Raw genomic sequence first — 19,639 nt, forward strand, 5'->3', positions numbered from 1 at the left:
AGGGCTAAAATCAACCAAGTAGAAACAAAAAAAAAAAACTATACAAAAATTTTAAAAAACCAGGAGGTGATTCCTTGAGAAAATCAACAAGATAGATAAACCCTTAGCCAGACTAACCAGAGGGCACAGATAGAGAGTATCCAAATTAAAAAATCAGAAATTAAAAGGGGAACATAACAGAATCTGAGGAAATTTAAAAAGTCATAAGTTCCTACTACAAAAAACTATACTCAGCAAAACTGGAAAATCTAGAACAGACAATTTTCTAGACAGATACCAGGTACCAAAGTTAAATAAAAATCAGATAAACTACATAAATAGTACCATAACCCCTAAAAAAAATATAAGCAGTCACTAAAAGTCTCCCAACCAAAAAATTCCCAGGAGCAGATGGGTTTAGTGCAGAATTCTATCATATATTCAAAGAAGACCTAATACCAATACTCTTCAAACTATTCCACAAAATAGAAACAGAAGGAAACTACAGAATTTGTTTTTGAAGTCACAATTATACTTGTACCTAAACCACACAAAGACACTACAAAGAAAACATCAGACCAATTTTCCTCATGAATATCCATGCAAAAATACTCAATAAAATTCTCACAAATCAAATGCAAGAACACATCAGAATGATCATTCACCATGATGAAGGTTTCATCCCAGGGAATCAAGGATGATTCATTAAAGGTGAAATCCATCAATATAATCCACTATATAAACAAACTCAAGAAAAAACACATGATCATTTCATTAGATGCTGAGAAAGCATTTGAAAAATTCAACACTCCTTCATGATAAAAGTCTTGGAAAGATCAGGAATTCAAGGCCCATACCTAAACACAGTAAATGCATTATACAGCAAACCAGAGGCCAATATCAAATTAATGGAGAGAAATTTGAAGCGATTCCACTAAAATCAGGTACTAGACAAGGCTGTCCACTCTCTCCCTACCTATTCAATACAGTACTTGAAGTCCTAGCCAGAGCCATTACACAACAAAAAGAAATCAAAGGGATACAAATTGGGAAAGAAGGAGTCAAAATATGACTATTTGCAGATGATATGATAGTATACTTAAGTGACCACACAAATTCCACCAGAGAACTCCTACAGCTACTAAACATCATCAGAAAAGAGACTGGATATAAAATTAACTCAAACAAATCAGTAACTTTCCTCTATTAAAAGGATAAACAGGCTGAGAAAGAAATTAGGGAAATGACACCCTTCACAATAGCCACAAATAGTATAAAATACCTTGGGGTGACTCTAACTAAGCAAGTGAAAGATCTGTATGACAAGAACTTCAAGTCTCTAAAGCAAGAAAATGAAGATCTCAGAAGATGGAAAGACCTCCCATGCTCATGGATTGGCAGAATTAATATAGTAAAAATGGCCATCTTGGTGAAAGCAATCTACAGATTCAATGCAATCCCCATCAAAATTCCAACTCAATTCATAGAATTTGAAAGAGCAATTTGCAAATTCATTTGAAAATCAAAAATCCCAGGATATCAAAAACTATTCTCAACAATAAAATAAGTTCTGGGGGAATCACCATCCCTGACCTCAAGCTGTATTACAGAGCAATAGTGATAAAAAAAACTGTATGATATTGGTACAAAGACAGGCAGGTGGATCAATGAAATAGAATTAAAGACCCAGAAATGAACCCACATACCCATGGTCACTTAATCTTTGTCAAAGGAGTTAAAGCTATCCAGTGGGAAGAAAGACAGCATTTTCAACAAATGGTGCTGGTCCAACTGGTGGCCAGCAAGTAGAAGAATGCAAATCGATCCATTCTTATATCCTTGTACAAAGCTCAAGTCCAAGTGGATCAAAGACCTTCACATCAAACCAGATACATTCAAACTAATAGAAGAGAAAGTGGGGAAGAGACTCAAACACATAGGCACAGGGGAAATTTTCCTGAACAGAATACCAATGGCTTATGCTCTAAGATCAAGAATCAACAAATGGGACTTCATAGAATTACACTTCTGTAAGGCAAAGGATACTGTCAATAGGACAAAACAGCAACCAACAGGTTGGCAAAAGGTGTTTACTAATCCTACATCTGATAGATGACTAATATCTAACGTATACAAAGAACTCAAGAAGTTAGACTCCAGAGAATCAAATAACCCTATTTAAAAAATGGGGTACAGAGCTAAACAAAGAATTCTCAACCTGGAATATCAATTGACTAAGTACCCAAAGAAATGTTCAACATCCTTTGTCATTGGGCAAATGCAAATCAAAATAACCCTGAGATTCCACCTCACTCCAGTCAGAATGGCTAAGATCAGGTGGCAACAAATACTGGTGAGGATGCTGAGAAACAGGAACACTCCTCCATTGTTGGAGGGATTTCGAGCTGGTACAACCACTCTCAAAATCAGTCAGGCAGTTCCTCAGAAAACTGGATATAGTACTACCTGAGGACCCAGCTATACCACTCCTGTGCATGTACCCAAAAGATGTTCCAACATATAACAAAGACACATGTTCCACTATGTTCATAGCAGCCTATTTATAGTAGCCAGAAGCTGAAAACAACCCAAATGTCCTTCAACAGGGGAATAGATACAGAAAATGTGATGCATTTACACAATGGAGTACTACTTGGCTATAAAAAAACAATAACGACATGAAATTCTTAGGCAAACAGAAGGAACTAGAAAATATCATCCTGAGTGAGGTAACCCAGTCAGAAAAGAACACACATGGTGTGCACTTACTGATAAGTGGATATTAGCCCAAAGCTTGGAATACATAAGAAAAAATTCACAGATCATATGAAGCTCAAGAAGAAAGAAGACCAAATTGTGGGTGCTTTATTCCGTCCTGGAACAGAGAACAAAATACTCATGTGAGGAAATATAGGGACAAAGAGTGGAACAGAAACTGAAGGAAAGGTCATCCCAAGACTGCTCACTTGGGGATCCATCCCATATGTGACCATCAAACCCAGTCACTATTGCTGATGCAAAGAAGTGCTTGCTGACAGGAACCTGATATGGAAATCTCCTGATAGGCTCTACCAGAGCCCTACTGATACAGATGAGGATGCCTTGCAGCTAACCATTGCACTGAAAAAGGGGACCCCAATGGAGGAGTTAGAGAAAAGAGTGAAGGAGCTGAAGGGGTTTCCAACCCCATAGAAAGAACAATATCAACCAACCATACCCCATCAGAGCTCCCAGGGTTTAAACCACCAACCAATGAGTACACATGGAGGGACACATGACTCCACCCACATATGTAGCAGAGGATGGCATTGTCCAACATCAATAGGAGGAAAAGCCTTTGGTCCTGTGATAGCTCTTTTCCCCAATGTGGGAGAATACCAAGGTGTTGAGGTGGGAGTGTGTTGATAGGAGTAGAAGCATCCTCATAGAAGCAGGGGAGGGGAGGGGTTTGTGAGGGGGGCAAGAGGATAACATTTGAAATGTAAATACATAAAATATCCAAGAAAAATAAAATTTAAAAAAAAAACCACAAAGGCAGAAGTCATGTTGAATACTCATTTCCCATTCCTAAAACAACAAACCAGCAAAAGCCACAGTATCCTGATCCCTGGATCCTCTGCCCTTAATCCCCCACTCCCATGAGTTCTATAATGGGGGAGAAACAGGAAGTAACTCAAGATCTGAAGATCCACCAGGCACCTTAGCAGCTATGATGTACAAATGATACACTCCAACTGCCTTATGACTGCCCTTGGTCTCTGTGAACACATCTTGGCTTAGTATCCACACCATTTGAAGAAAAGAGACCCTAAATTCTTTTACTTTAACTATCACCCACTTTTCAACTAAACACAGAGTTCACTCAGCTTCAGCCTCTCCACACAGCAGGAATACAAACTCTGGGGGTAGACACACTGATTTAGTGAACTGAGCTATGTGCCTCCCTTCTTCACTCTTCGTCAAAGAAACATTTTTACACGGTGAATGGTGATTAATACAGAAACCCAAAACTGCAAGTAGTATGGTGCTGTGACCTGTCAAGCTCTAAATGAGTTATCCATATAATACTTCCTCACTTCCAGAGCTTTGGGACAGTAGTGGGGCAAAAAGGATGTAAGTGCACATGCTCATGGGAGATTACTGGAAAATAATTATTCCAGATGTGACTGAAGCATTCACTCATGAACTCAGCATAAGTTTGCCAACACAAGACCTATATAATATCAAGCCACCAGCACTTAGAGCATGGAGAAGGAAGGTGCTCATGGAGTCCATCCCCTAGCTGAGGAATTATCTGTTTCCTTAAGCCATGGGTTCCCTGGTAGGTTGCCAATGCTCCAACAGGTAGCCCTAAAGCCATGTGCACACAGGCAATTGTGCTCAGTGGATTACACACACACACACACACACACACACACACACACACACACACACACACACAGAGAGAGAGAGAGAGAGAGAGAGAGAGAATATTTTCTTCAGAGTAAAATTTTAAAGTAAGTTTTCATTAGCACAAGGCTCATATACTGAAAGTGCGTCTAAGCTAGTCAACCTCCTTAACTATCCAAGACAACCCAGGCTTAAGTAAAATCCCATTGCCTATATTTTCTCCTCAATCTTTTCTATAGATTTCTTATTTAGTTTGGAATCTGTCTTGTTTAAATATTTCATTTCTCTCTCCTCTACTATTCTGTAAACTCAATAAGGGTTCTTTTTTATCATTCCCTTGCTGAGTAACTGCTCTATGGTAGATGTCCTACCCACCTGGTTTGTTTTATATTACTGTGATAAACATCATGACCAAAAGCAACTTAGGCAGAAATGAGTTTATTTTATCTTTCAGCTTTACAGACCATCATGAAGGGAGGTCAAATAGATAGGGTGTCAAACAGAAACCTGGAGGCAGGAATAGAAAACAAATCCCTAGAAGGATGCTGCTTACTTGTTTGCCCATCCTGGTTTGTTCTGCTATTATTCCTGTACAATTAAGAAGCATCTACCCAAAGGTGGCCCTACCCACAGGGGACTGGGCCCTCTCCATTCATCATTAATAATGAAAATGCCATGGATCTGCCTAGAGTTTAATCTGATAGAGGCAATTCTTCAACTTGTTTCCTCTTTGCCGATGACTCCAACTTGAATCAAGCTGGAAATACTAAACATCAAAATAGGTATCAATAAATGTTTCTTGGCTGATAAGAAAAGAAGGATTTGATTACAAAATTTATATTGACAGCATTTATGTTATAGCACATTGTACATTATAAATTTGACCTTCTTAGTAATTCTTTGAGGTTAGAATCATTAATAAACAGCATTGTCTCACAGGTGTTAAAGATGTGGCCAGATGTTTTAGGTAACTTCCTCCCTTGCATCATAAAAGTAACAATAGCATTTAAGTCAGGTTGCTGGGTTCCTGGTTATGTTTTAGCAGATGTAAACAAGAAATGTGTACCTCCTATCTCTGACCTCATCTAAGACCAAAGCCAGGCAGGTTTTACTGAGCCAGCCTTGCCAGTGATGCAGGGAGGCATACTGTTGAGATTGCAGTTCGTTTTAGCATCATGCATCTCAAAATAAGCGTTAGTGCCTGCCTCTCTGACAGCTCCACTACTCTAATGTAGCTGCTTGTCTGTAACCACTCAGGTGGTCAACAGCCCAGAAGGAACACTGACTTCCTTTCCTGACCTCTTGCTATCCTATGCTTCCTGCTGGGGACATTTGTTAGGAACAGCCTGGGTGACTACCCTTCAGAGCATGTGGAGAAAAACCAAACCAACTTCTCAAGCTGTTAAAAGAAAAAGTCTCAGAGAAAGGAAATAATGCGAACTCCTACTGCTCTTGAATTAATTAGGAAATGTATTTTTCTGTCTTTTAAAGGGGGGAAAGAAAAATAGAACACCTTGTTCTTTGCAGTTGCTAAAATAGTTCTCTGTTTCATTTAGAAAGTTGAGGAAAAAACACTTAGAGGTTCTGAATTGTTTTCTGAAGGAGTGCTCTGTTCCTCCAAACTTGAAGAGACATCAGTTCATGAGTTTCTAGAACAGTCTAAGATGCTGTGAGTTCTCTGTACTGTTGTCCTTAATCATTCTTCATTTTGTCATTACAGCATAAAAAGCCACATCTTAAGGCTAACATTGTAAGACTTTGATTTTCTCTCTAACAAAAGAACAGGGCAACCCTGCTCTCCTACAGGCTTCACTTATGATGCTGGAGTGGTATATACAGTCTCCAATTTCTGGCCTGAAATCAACCCTAAAAATGCAAGAGATATAGATTTTAATTAAAAAATGAAGTTGGTAAAATGGGTGTGGTGGTACATACTTGTAATCCCAAAACTTGGAAGTGGAGGCAGGGAGATTAGGAATTCAAAGCTACCCACTTCTGCCTTGTGAGTCCCAGGCCATTCTAGGTTTCAGGAGACACTGTCTCAAAACATTAACAAAAGGGAAATGAAAAATGTCCAATCTAAAAAAAACCAAAAACATAACAACCAAAGTTTAGGAGGAAGAGTGCATATACATGCATGGTATGCCCATGCATGAACCTACGGAGGACAGAGAAGGATGTCAGAAGTCCTGCACTGTCATTCTTCCACCATATTCTTTTGAGACCTGGTCTCTCACTAAACCTAAGGCTTACTGCATTGACTGTGCTTGCTGGCTACCAAGCTCTGTGAGTCTACCTGCAACCAGCTAGGGGGCTGGGCATGCATGTCTATGCTTACCTTATTTCATTTGAATGCTGGGGGTTTGAATTTAAGTCCCCATCCATGTACACTTAGCAAAGGCTTTCCTCAACTGAGCCATCATCTCCCCAGCCCCATGATTGAAGATTTTTTTCTCAAATTAAAAAGAAAAAAAAACTTAACTTACTCTTTAAATTACTCATTGAGAATTTCACACATGCATACAATGCAATATGATCATACACAATTCCCACCCATCCCTCCAAAAGCATCTAAAACACCTATAGTTTTAAGAAATACCTCACTGCAGGACTAGGATGTTTCGCAGTTGGAGGAGTGCTTGGTGATCATGCTCAGAGGCCAAGGCTTGATCTTCAGCCTTGCACAAAAAGTTTGATGTCATGTGCCTACTCAAGACAGGCAAGAGGATGAAAAGGTCAATGTCATCCTCTACTACATGGTGAGTTCAAGCTATTCTGAGTTACACAAGAAACTATAAATGTGGAAATAAAGAAATATTGATTTCTCCACTCCACAGGTGACATTCTTAAAGGCAGCATTGTCTGATTATATTTATGAAAAATTAATCCTAAAAAAATCAGGTTTATCCTATTTCAAATGAGCCAAAGGAAAAGTTCTCTCTCTCTCTCTCTCTCTCTCTCTCTCTCTCTCTCTCTCTCTCTCTCTCTCTCTCTCCCTCTCTCTCTCTCCTTCCTATACAGAATTGTGTGTTTTAAAAGCATAAAGTAAAACCTATGAAAGCATTACAAATGCTCAGAGCACTGTGATGGCATAAAAGGAATGCTATAGACCTGGGCCATCACCACATATGAGACATGGGGAGAGCTATAGAATACTCAGAAGACTAGTAACTGAAGTCCTAGGAGTTAGTCACAGTTAGGTTAGGAAGCTAAGTCTGATCCTGGAAAAATAGAAAATGAAGGTAGTGGTAGAATTGACAGAGAGAAGGAAAAAAAAACATGGGTCTGAGAGGCCATGAAGAACATCTATAGATTTTCTTATCACAGAAGAAAGGGGCAAGAGATGGCAGCCCAGAAATACTTGACAAGCTGGTCCAAAGACTAGTGAGTCAGAGTCATGCTTTAGGATGAGGGAACAGTGAAAATGTGAAGTAGAAATTCTCTATCAGACAGAAGAATAAGATGTGCTTAACACATTTAAAGAATATGGGCACATGCCATAGGTTAGCCAGTTGTGCCTGCATGTGGTAAAGTAGGTAGGTGACTTTAAGGCCAAGTCAATTTGACCAGAAACCAGAAGGTCAAATGTGAGAGCTCTAGGGCTCCCTTCTTTTGCTTAGATGATCCCTCCTGTATTTTCAAACTGCATGGCCTCTCGATGTTATTAATAAAATCCTTCTAAATTTCAACGTGCTTAAAAAGGCATTCCTCATCTCCATGCTTAACATGATTATTTCACATTGTCATCCCTAGAACATCCTATCTTACAATGGTTGATCCTCTTACAATACTCATTCCATATTTTTTCTCATGTAGCAATTCTAATACTTGAGTAAGGATCAAGGAGAAGCTCATAACACAGTGGTTTACTTATGATGGCTGTGACCTCAAAAAAAAAAAACAACCCGAGAGTAGAGATGATATTGGCATAGTATTAGTGTTAAAATTCCAATGAAAACAAAGCTTTGCACTTTTGTTTTTGTGTGCTTTAAGACAGAATCTTCCAACACATTCCATCTCACCTGGAGCTCATAATCCTCCTACCTCATTCTCCTGAGAGGTGGAATTATTGGGGGTGGGGAGAGACATGTCCTACTCAAAACTCTCCCTTTTTACCCACAACTCAATCTCTGACCCAGACAACCTTCTTAGTCACCATACATTCAGATTCAATAAGAACACAGTATATCAACAATGATGACATATCTGTATTCTCCCCCATCAGAACAGCACTAAAGGGCACTCCAGCTATTGATCCCAGAGAGCCATCATCAATGCTGTGGCCTAAAGTCATGAATACACTCCTGAGTGCTTCAGTGTTTTTCCCACCCATAATTTCAGGTTCACTCTGAGCTCACATTTCTTTGGTTGACATGAAAAACAAATAACCCAACCTCACCATTTCTACATCTTCAGAATGTGCCAGAAATTACCATAGCATATTGTGACTTGTTTCTCAAATGGTTACTTCTGACAGGCTCCCCAACTTGCACTGTTTATCTGTGGCACCAAGAAACCTTCAACTTTTGAAAGAGTCTAGTGCACTGCAGACCTTAGAAAGCATCAATCAATAGGTACATTTTAACCTCGGCTTAGACCACGAGATACATCCATTCCCATTTCTCAGAGATACACATGGAACCTCCCATGTCTCCCTTGGGCAACTTCTTTGATGTAATTATGATCTCCTCATTTGGTCTTCTTCTATCTAGACTGTTTAATGCCATCAGCATAATATTTAAAACTAATAACTTTTTCTTATCGTACTAAATATCATGCCATTTTCTTACCATTTTCAAAAAGGCCTCTAAGGGGGGAAACTCCAAGGAAAATTAAAATCCCCTGAACTTCTCCTTTGCTGGGATCTTTATGCTACTCTTTTAACTTCTTCTTAGTTTTTGTTTTACCAACAATTAATATGTATTAACATTTGGAATTTTATGCAAATTACTTCTTTAATGGGCTCAACGGTTAAGAGTATTGTATCAGAGTATCTGTCAGAGGACCTGGGTTCTACTGCCAGCATCCAGACAGCAGTTCACAGCCTCTGTAACTCCAGTTTCAGGGTGGGATCCAATGCCCTCTTTTGGCCTCTAGGAGGACTACACATGTGGTGCACAGGCATGATGCAGACATAACACTCATACACATAACATAAAAATCCATTAAAGAATAAACTAGTAGAATACTTACTCAGAAGCTTCTAGTCTAGATATATATCCAAAGATGGCATCATCCCTTCTAACGATACCTGCCCTTCCATGTTCATTGAAATACAATTTAAAATAGTCAAGCTCAATAGGGCAACAAAGTAAGTATCCACCAGTGTATGGATGGATATTTAAAAAATATGATGTATATATACAAGAAATGTTATTTAACCCTACAAAAGAATGAGCTCTGTCCACCAACTACAACAAGGATGAACCTGGAGTTAAGGGAAATAAGAAACACACAGAAACAGAACTATCATTAATATGTGGACACTAAAGCATAATCAAATACAGATGCAGAGCTCAAACCCTGGTTACTATGGATGAGAAGTAGATAGGACTGGGTTTGATTCCCAATGTCCCATAAACCAGGTATGGTAACATGCACCTATGAGCCTGAGATGGACTCAGGGGGATACTTAGGGAGTTCAAGGCCAGCCTGAGCTACATGAAACCCTGTCTCAAAACAAAACAACATAGTGTATGTTACTGTTATAGCTATTATTGCCACAAATGACATATAGCTATGTGAAGCCATGGCTATATTGATTTCTTTCACTATAGTAAGCTTTTTACTATTTAAATGTGATACATATGTTGTTACTTGAGATATACACAATAAGGTATGTTTTTAAAATGAGCCTGTATTTAAAAACACTCCAGTTGATGTGATTTGTTTATGTTTCTCTCTGTGGATCTTTACCTGGCATTTGGATACATTTTTAAGTGAAGGCCCTTTATACCATGTTTCTGCCCATTATTCTTTCATGTTTGTGAGTAATTACCAATCAAATCAATAGTGTGATCACAGTACATGTATTCTAATTAATTGGTTGGCAGCACCAGGCAAGGAGACCACACAATTGCCTCAGCTATTAAGTTATTTAGCTATGTGACTCAGTGAGTCACTGCTCACACTGCCACAGTTATAATTAATCATGCAAAAAATAATAATAATTAATCATGCAGAATTTTGGTGTTTTCATCTGTAAATTAAAGGAGTTGAATTAAATTGTTTCTCAGTAATTTTCAGAATTCTAATTTTAAAATTTAATGGTTTATAGGGTCAACGAACAGTTAGGCAAGAGACAGAGCTAAAGAATGGCTCTGGGACAGCCACCCTTCCTCCCCGCCCCCGCGTAGCACAAAATGAAGGGCTAGAACTAAGATGGCTCATCCCCATAAAGAACATAAAAATGACTGAGAAGATAGTGGGTAAAGTGCCTGCTATTCAAGCAAGAGAGCAGAGTTCAGATCCAGTCCACATGGAAGCTGGACTAGAAACTCTTGTATGCTGCCCCAGCAATGAGAGGAAAGAGAAAGAAGGACTCCAGGGACTAATTGTAGAGCCAGTCTAGCAAAACAGTGAACAGTGAGCTCTAGGTTTAGTGAGAGACTTTGTATTAAAAAAAAAAAGACTTGAGAGATATTGAGGAATAAACTCAATGTTCACAGTTGGCCTCCTCATATACATACATGGATGGAAACACCTGATCACACATGTATACCATAGACATACACATATGCATGCATGTATGTACATACATATATATTCACACACATATAAGCACATAATTGAGAAACCCTTTCTTAGCATTGTTTTGGCCAAAAGTATAAACAAATCAAGCACTGAATGAACAAATATATATATTATAAAATGTGAGGGAAAAATTAAGACTAAGAAGACCCAGTTTCAGAACATGCATAGCACCATCAGTGTCAAGAAGCAGGATAACTGGGTAAGAAGTAATGATTGACAGATGCTATGACCATCTATTAGAAAATATGGAAGAATTAACTATATGACCTAAGAATAAAGTATAATTTATTAATGAATTGAGTGGGTACCAAAATATTTAAATCAACTGCTTTTTAATATATTAGCAATAGTAAATGTGAAGCTAGAAAAATCTTCTCCATTTCCCTTTCATAAGAATAATTACATGAACCACAGAATGCCTATCAATGAGTTAAAGTAAGAAAACTAGCAAAGCAGATAAGTTTTAAAACTGACTCACTGTTATAGAACCAGCTGATCATAATCTGAAATCTATGAAAACAACCCAAAGTATGGTTGTTGCTATCTGAACAGTTATCTCTGGTATTCATTACAATGAGAAAAATTAATTCTAAGATACAGGCTTACTGAAAAAAATTAATTATAGTACAAGGACATTGGTTCAAACCAAGCTTGGTGATCTCATTCAGCTGAGGAGGTGTAAGTTAGATTTAAAGTCATTCAGAGCATGTAGAATTATGGAACAGAGTGTTGAGTCAACCACTCAGAGCAGGAGAGTTTCAGAGGGGGCTCAAAAGTCCACTGGAGTCTTTGGATGAATAGAGATTTGCTCTTGTACTAGAAGTGACCTGGGGCTAGGAATAAAACTTCCACAAAACAGGGAAAACAGTTCCATAGGGTCACACAGACTTGGGAATAAAGTGCATACTAACTAAACTATAATGAGTGCATATCATATGTTATAACCAACAGGTACCTCTAAAAGGTACTCGTCAGCTTAATGATGAAATTAACTTGTCCCTAGCAGTGGCTATGCATCTCCTCTAAATGAATTATAGAATGATTTAAAGAATCCTACTGACAGCAAGACAAAATCCAATAAGTCTCAACTATCAATCAATAACATGAAATTCATAAGACTGAGTATAATATCAGATTTAAAATGCACAAAGTATAATAACCAACATAGATCCATTGTGCATGGAAATACAAAGTACTGTGACACATACCCTCAATGAAATACTATTCACGCATAAAAAAAGGAAATCCTGTTACTTTAAACAATATGGATGGAATGTGGAATGTTATATCAGTTGGCATAAAACAGATATAAAACATGCACATGGAAAATTTACTAAGTTGGTGTGATTAAAATATAATTTACACTTTTATGAAATTCTCAAAAAAATTGTTTTTGTTTTTAAAATGCAAGTTGTTCTCAATGAAATGGCAAGCAGAGTGGGTAGCACGACCTGGGATAGGTGCTAGGGACAAAGCAGTAAAGAAGATACATGGATGCAGATAGGTAAGGATCGTAACTGTAACACTCAATAGGCAGATGGATAAAGATCGTAACTCTAACACTCCGTAAACCAATGGGTAAGGATAGTAACTGTATCACACTGTAAACCAATGGATAAAGATAGTAACTATCACACTGTAAACCAATGGATTAGGATAGTAACTGTATCACAGTATAAACCAGTGGATAAGGATAGTAACTGTATCACACTATAAACCAGTGGATAAGGATAGTAACTATCACACTATAAACCAGTGGATAAGGATAGTAACTATCACACTATAAACCAGTGGATAAGGATAGTAACTATCACACTATAAACCAATGGGTAAGGATAGTAACTATCACACAATAAGCACAGTGGACTGTTGTGGGTGAAAGTTACTGATTTAGCATTTCAAAAGAGTTTTGGAGAAGAATCTTAATAGTCTCAACAAAGAGTAATTCATGTATATATTAATAATTTATATGTATTCAAATGTATTCTTACATATGCAGAACTGAGGGATAAATATATCAGTTACCAAGATAGGATCATGACACTTGGTATACTTTATAAAACGTCATGTAAGTATGTTCAATTATAAATGCTCATTAAGAAGTAAAGTAAAGAAGGCTAGAAAGATGGCTCAGTCATTAAGAGAACTACCTGCTCCTGCCAAGGACCCAGATTCAATTCCCAGAACCCACATGGTGGCTCACAACCATCTATAACTTCAATTCCAGTGCTCGAAGGCCCTCTTCTAGCCTCTGAAGGTACTAGGCGTGCACAGTAGTGCACAAACACACATGCAGACAAACTCCCTTACACATAACATACTTTTTAAAGAACTGAAATATAAAATTAATTACAAACATGCACAAAGGTATATAATGTAAAACTTATATCCTTAAAATGTAAAAATGATATCCTTATCAAGAAAATGTACACAGAAATGACAGTTCAATGGCTCTTGTAAATAAGTAATTGTAAAACCATCAGAAACACTATCTGTATATTTAAGGTGGAAAAGAAATCTTGAGCAGGATATGAAACATAAAAACAATTCCAAATAAAATTTTAGAGATGAAAATTATAAAGATCTGTAACAAAAAATGTGCATGATTAACATATTTGACAGGCAGGTTTGAAAAACAACCATAGCGATTAACCAAAATGGAGCACAGACAGCTATCACTAACATGCTGAGAAGATGTCAGTACCGACGTTTTAACTGAGTCAAAGCATCATTTTAAACTGAATACTAAATAAAAACTTACCCAGACTAGTAAGCATGAAGTGCAACCAACAGGTCCACAAGAAAAATAAGATATTTGAAAGTCAACTAACACAAGTCATCCTCTCAGCCATCTGAGAAAAGTGATGGCGCGTCAAAATAAAGAATAACAGCACCCATTCACCCAACACCCATGATATATTAAAAACAAAACTTGAGAAGCTGGGGAGAGATGTTAAGATTGCATACTGCTCTTGCAAAGGACCTGAGTTCAGACTCCAGCACCCACACTAGGCTGCTCACAACTGCCTAGAACTCCAACTCCAAGGGACCCGGCAATCTCTCCTGGTCTTCAATAATACCTCATGCACGTAACCCACACACAGATGCATGCATATCCACATAATAAAAGTAAAAATAAAATTTAAAAACTGTAGCAACCAGGCATTCTCCAGCTTAACCAAAAAACTAGGTATCATTGTATTGGTTTCTACTTCATATCTCAGTTTCTCCTTGCTCTTTGTATTTGTCTATGTTCGTGAATTTAAAATTGTCTTGTTTTCTTCATTTATTTAGGTTGAAGTTAAATAAAATATTTAAAACTTTTCAATTAAACCATTTATTGCTATGAATTTTCCTGTAAGTACTGTATTAGCAAGATCTACACATTTTGATACACTGTGCTCACATCCTTCCATAGTTCAAAAGCCTGTCTCATTTTCCTTTTTGTCTAATTTTGATCCATGTGCTGTTTAGAAATATTACATATTATATCCAAGTAGTTGCAAATTTTTCAGACATCTTTTGGTAATGCATTCCAATTTAATTCTATTGTAAAAGGACAGACACAGACTTTCATATAGACACGGTGCTGTATTGTGATCTAAGGACTCAAGAGGATGAGTTCAAGACCAACATGGGCTAAACAGACAGTTTTGGGCTAAAATGTGGAACATAGCAAGTGCCACAAACTTCTGGGAAAAGATAGAAGAGTAGAGTTGTCTTCATGTGTCCCAGGAAATTAGAAGTCTGGATAAGAGAGACTATCCCAAATACAAGTGAAGGAGCATGAGAAGTCACAGAGAACCTGATGGGACAACTTGAACGTGTGCATGTACACCTTGTGCGTGCCTGGTGCCTGCAGGGCCAAACACTTCAAATCCCTTGGAGCTGTATAGTTAAGGAGGTTTGTGAGTTACCATATGGTTTGAAAGCAAACCCAGGTCTTCTGAAAGAGCAAGTCATGCTCTTAACTGCTGAGCCAATAAACAAACATCTATTTTAATGGAAAAGTAATGGTAGCAAGGGAGAAAGAGAAATTTCCACAAATCAAAAACGTAAGTTATTTCCAAAGAATTATCTGCTAAGGAACTAGTCATAGCTACATGACTGTACACATCACAATTACCTACTATAAGCAAGAACATAACAAGAACAATGAAAACATGACATTTATTATCAAAAAATAGTTGGATATCTTTATTTTCAATTTATATTTTGTAGCCCTCAAAACTGGCAATATGATAAAAAGTAATCTTTATGTATCAGCAAATAAATAAAAATTCAAATATTTGTAAGGAATTAAATCCTCTCAACCCCCCCCGTGTCTGTGTGTGTGTGTGTGTGTGTGTGTGTGTGTGTGTGTGTGTGTGTGTGTGTGTGTGTGTGTGTCTAAAGCCTAAAAGCCTATTGCAAAGTTGACAGCATTCTTCCCAAGTTATGAAAGAGCAAATTCTGGTCCTACTTTGGTCCCTTCCTGAATTTTTTTAATCTTTTTCATTGACACTGCGTTTCTTGTGAAAGCAAAATCTGGTGAATGTGTTTATAAACATTTAAGTAGGACTGACCCTGGACTCTGACCTNATAGGTAGCAATGAATATCCTAGTAAGAGCACCAGTGGAAGGGGAAGCCCTGGGTCCTGCTAAGAATGAACCCCAGTGAACTAGACTGTCGGGGAGGGCGGCAATGGGGGGAGGGGGGGAGGGAACACCCATAAGGGAAGGGGGGAGGAAGGGATGTTTGCCTGGAAACCGGGAAAGGGAATAACACTCGAAATGTATATAAGAAATACTCAAGTTAATAAAAAAAATAAATAAATAAACATTTAAGTATTCTTAATCTAAGAAAGAATTAGAAAAATAATTTGTATTTGACTCTTATAAGAAAACGATTGTGAATAGGTCCCACCCCCCTCATTCCCCATGGGAATAAAGTACATCGGTTTTAGGTATATTAATTTTTGACAAACCAGAAGTTTTGGCAAAGCAGAAGTTGATGGTATATGAAGAAACTGTCCACTATAGCTTCCACCATCTCACTCTGAATATTTATCACCAGAAGACTGCTCTCCTACAAAACAATTAAGCCAAGACCCCCTACAGCAAATTCTCTTACACAGATAGGCTGAGCCCATTTCCTTGATCCAGCCTCCTGGTTTATCAGTGTGTAATAACCCCATCTCCTTGTTCAGCTATATTCAATCTCCCCACCTCTCTGTTCACTTGTATATAATATACTTAGCTTCCAGGCTACTGAGCTTTCTCCATCAGAGAGCCCAATAATTCAATTCCAGCTTTTCTATGTACCACGCATCTTTTCTTTATTCCTTCACCACCCCCAAGTCAGGTTAATTCCCTGGATCTATGCAAAGGAAGTCACAGATACTCAATTGCCCCTCTGTACAACACAGGGGTGCTTTGGAATAGCAGGGGTACCGAGGAGGAATCTGAAGGTGAAGTATGTCGTGTGCATAACAAATATTATCATTCTGGAAAAATAAAGGAAAGGACCAGTTGAGACTGGAGGGATTCTTTTGCATTAGAAATATAAATTTATTAGCTCTAGTTGGATGTTATTGAATGCTATTGAAAATAGCACTTCAGCCCTGATTCGAAGCTGTAGGGTGCACTATCAGCCTAATTAAAATGAAGGAATCTCAGCCACTTCCCCATCTTGCTTCCTTATTATTGTCTAATTGTTCAGAATATCTGCCTGTTATGAAGACAAAGCAATTAAACCCAGCAAGTTGCAACAATGGGGATCATAAAGAAGGGGCTGCTTCATTAACAGCTTGGATATCAGCGTAGAAAACATTAAAGAAAGAAATGCAATTGTAATTGGAAATAATTGGATGGCACAGTTCACTTAGCTGGGGGAGACGGCTGTCTGCATGTGGAGGAACTTTTCATTTCGTTGGACTTTTCTCACCTGGGCACTGAAAAATGAGCTTTATAAACCTCACGGTGTTGTTGTCAAGGTAGGAAGGGGCTTGGTGCATGCCAGGCTGTTCTTCACAGAGCAGTCGCTGTCCCCTGAGATTCCAAAAGGAGTGTGTTTCCCATGAAGTGTCAGCAAGCTCAGAAAGAAACTAGGCAGGGAGTTGATGCCGCTGACCCCTACAGTAAACACAAGTTTCCACAATAAAAACTTTCAAAATTCCAAGGTCAATCCTTGTCATCGATACCTTTATAAAATAGTGATTGCCTCTGATACATAATAAGCAGGAAAAAATTCCTGCTATTTTTAGATGTGAGGTTGGCCTTCAATGGAAAACCAAGTCTCGACGAGGTGGTTGATCTGCCCAACGGAAAAGGGAACAGATTTTAAAAAACAGAAAAGCGTGGGTCCTCCAGTAGTGGCTCTGTGATGCACTGCTACCTACGATATTTTAACTGCACAGCATTTCAAATACATGATATCTCAGAATCCAACGAGGAGCATGAATTATGAATTACAGATAAAGAAGCCGATGCTTGGAGTGATTCTACCGCATGAAGCCAAACTAGCGATTGAACCATGTATCTTATTATAACAGCCACGAGAGGGATTGTTTAAATGGTCCCACCTTCTCCCAAGTTCTAAACATAAAATATGAACAGAAAATGTCATTTCCTATCACTAGATCAGAAGCAAGAGACAACGCAGTACAGGCAGAGACGAGAGATCGGGTCGCCATACCCTGTCGCTTGTTTCTATACAACTTGGAATGGTTTTGCATCCATGCTTTATAGATTCAGCATGTTATTTCCATGCTTACATATCATGTACATAGATTACTTTTTCCATCTCCCTCCCTTCCTCCCTTTCCCTTTCTATATCCCTAGTAGACTCCCTTTAAATTTGTGTAATTTGAAAAGGCCAAAAGGAACCACTACATAGACATTATAGGAAACTCAAGTTTTGGTACCTAGACTGTGTCAGAGCACAGCCACACTTCTTCAGTCATGTGCTCCTTTCTTTAGAGGCAGAATTGGCAGAGACTGTGTCCCACAACACAACATATATTTACTATGTGGTTCTTTTTTGAAGATAGCTATTTCCAACTCATAACTTAGATCTCATAAAGAATATAACTAGGAACACATGTTTATGAGGTAGCAGAAGAAAGACTGGGGATTACTTTGTCTTGGGATTGTTGGTGTCTCTTTAAGGAGGAGTTGGGAGGAGAGCCATGTTGAGTCTTTTAGATTGCTTAATCATCTACCTGCCCAATGAGACCCTTGAAAGGAAAATATAACCCAACACCTTTGCATGTCTGTTGAGTAGTGACTCTCACTATGACATGTGATCCCCCCCCTACTTCCTACTTAGACTACAAATTTGGTCAAAGACCTGGGGAAGGTTGGCAGGGTCTGACAACAGTAGAATGAAATATTGAAACCTGTTTTTCCTGCTAGCTATGGAAGCTTTTTCTGCTAGGTATAGAAGCTTTTTCTGCTAGATATGAAAGCGTTCCCTGCTAGGTATTGGAACTTGCTGCCCTTCTCTTCAAAACTCCCATAAGTTCAGTTCTTGTGAGCATAGAGGAGAAAGGAGAACTCCTGAAAGCAATTTTTGTGCATCATTCAGCCCATGCTATTCACCCACTGCTAAAAATGAAAGACCCCACATAAAACACATGGCAATGGAAGAATCTGACCACTTTAGAAAGAATAGCCCACCAGTTCGTCTTAGTTAATGTCCTTGATCTAGCTTGATTTTGTGGTGAATATTTTAGAATATTCTAAGTAGCCTACAGAATGTACAGTGATCTGCAGGGAACATTATTCTCATGTATACAGTAATTGTATTCTCAATGTGAACTGGCTGGCATCATAGTTCATGCTCATCAAAGAGTATTAACTAGAAAAAATGTCTTTGCTGTTAAACTCTGAAATAATTATTACTTTAAGAATGAGACTCTGGACTGCATTAAAGCTACCAAAGTCCAGCTGGTGGATCTCTTGAATGGATTTCTGCTCTTTGTCTGGAAAAATCTATGAGGAGCTAAAGAGATGACTCATAGGTTAAGGGTATGCACTGCTCTTCCAGAGGATTTAAGTTCAGTTTCCAGCATCCACGATGGGAGATTAACAACCTCCTGTAATTCCAACTCCAGAGAATCCTAATACATCTGGCCCTCCACGGGTACCCGTAATCACATGCATGCATGTACACATTCATGAATACACACAACACACACAACACACACACACACACACACTTAAAAATAGGAAAAATAAAACATTTTAAAATTCCTTTCTGAAAATGTGTATACGAAAATTAGATATTGTAGTATATGCACTTTTAATATCTGTAAATTTGACAATGCAGGCTATGTCTTAGTTATTGTTTTACTTCTGTGAAGAGACACCATGACCAAAGCATGTATTATAAATAAAAGAAATTTAGAATATTTGATTAAGGGTTTGCTTATAGTTTTAGAAGGCTGGTCCATGGTCATTATGGTGGAAAAGAGACAGCCATAGTACTAAAGCAGTAGCTGAGAACTTTATGTCTGATCCACAGGCAGCAGAGAGA

Source organism: Rattus rattus, chromosome 9, assembly GCF_011064425.1.
Source record: "Rattus rattus isolate New Zealand chromosome 9, Rrattus_CSIRO_v1, whole genome shotgun sequence".
In the NCBI taxonomy this organism is placed as follows: domain Eukaryota; kingdom Metazoa; phylum Chordata; class Mammalia; order Rodentia; family Muridae; genus Rattus; species Rattus rattus.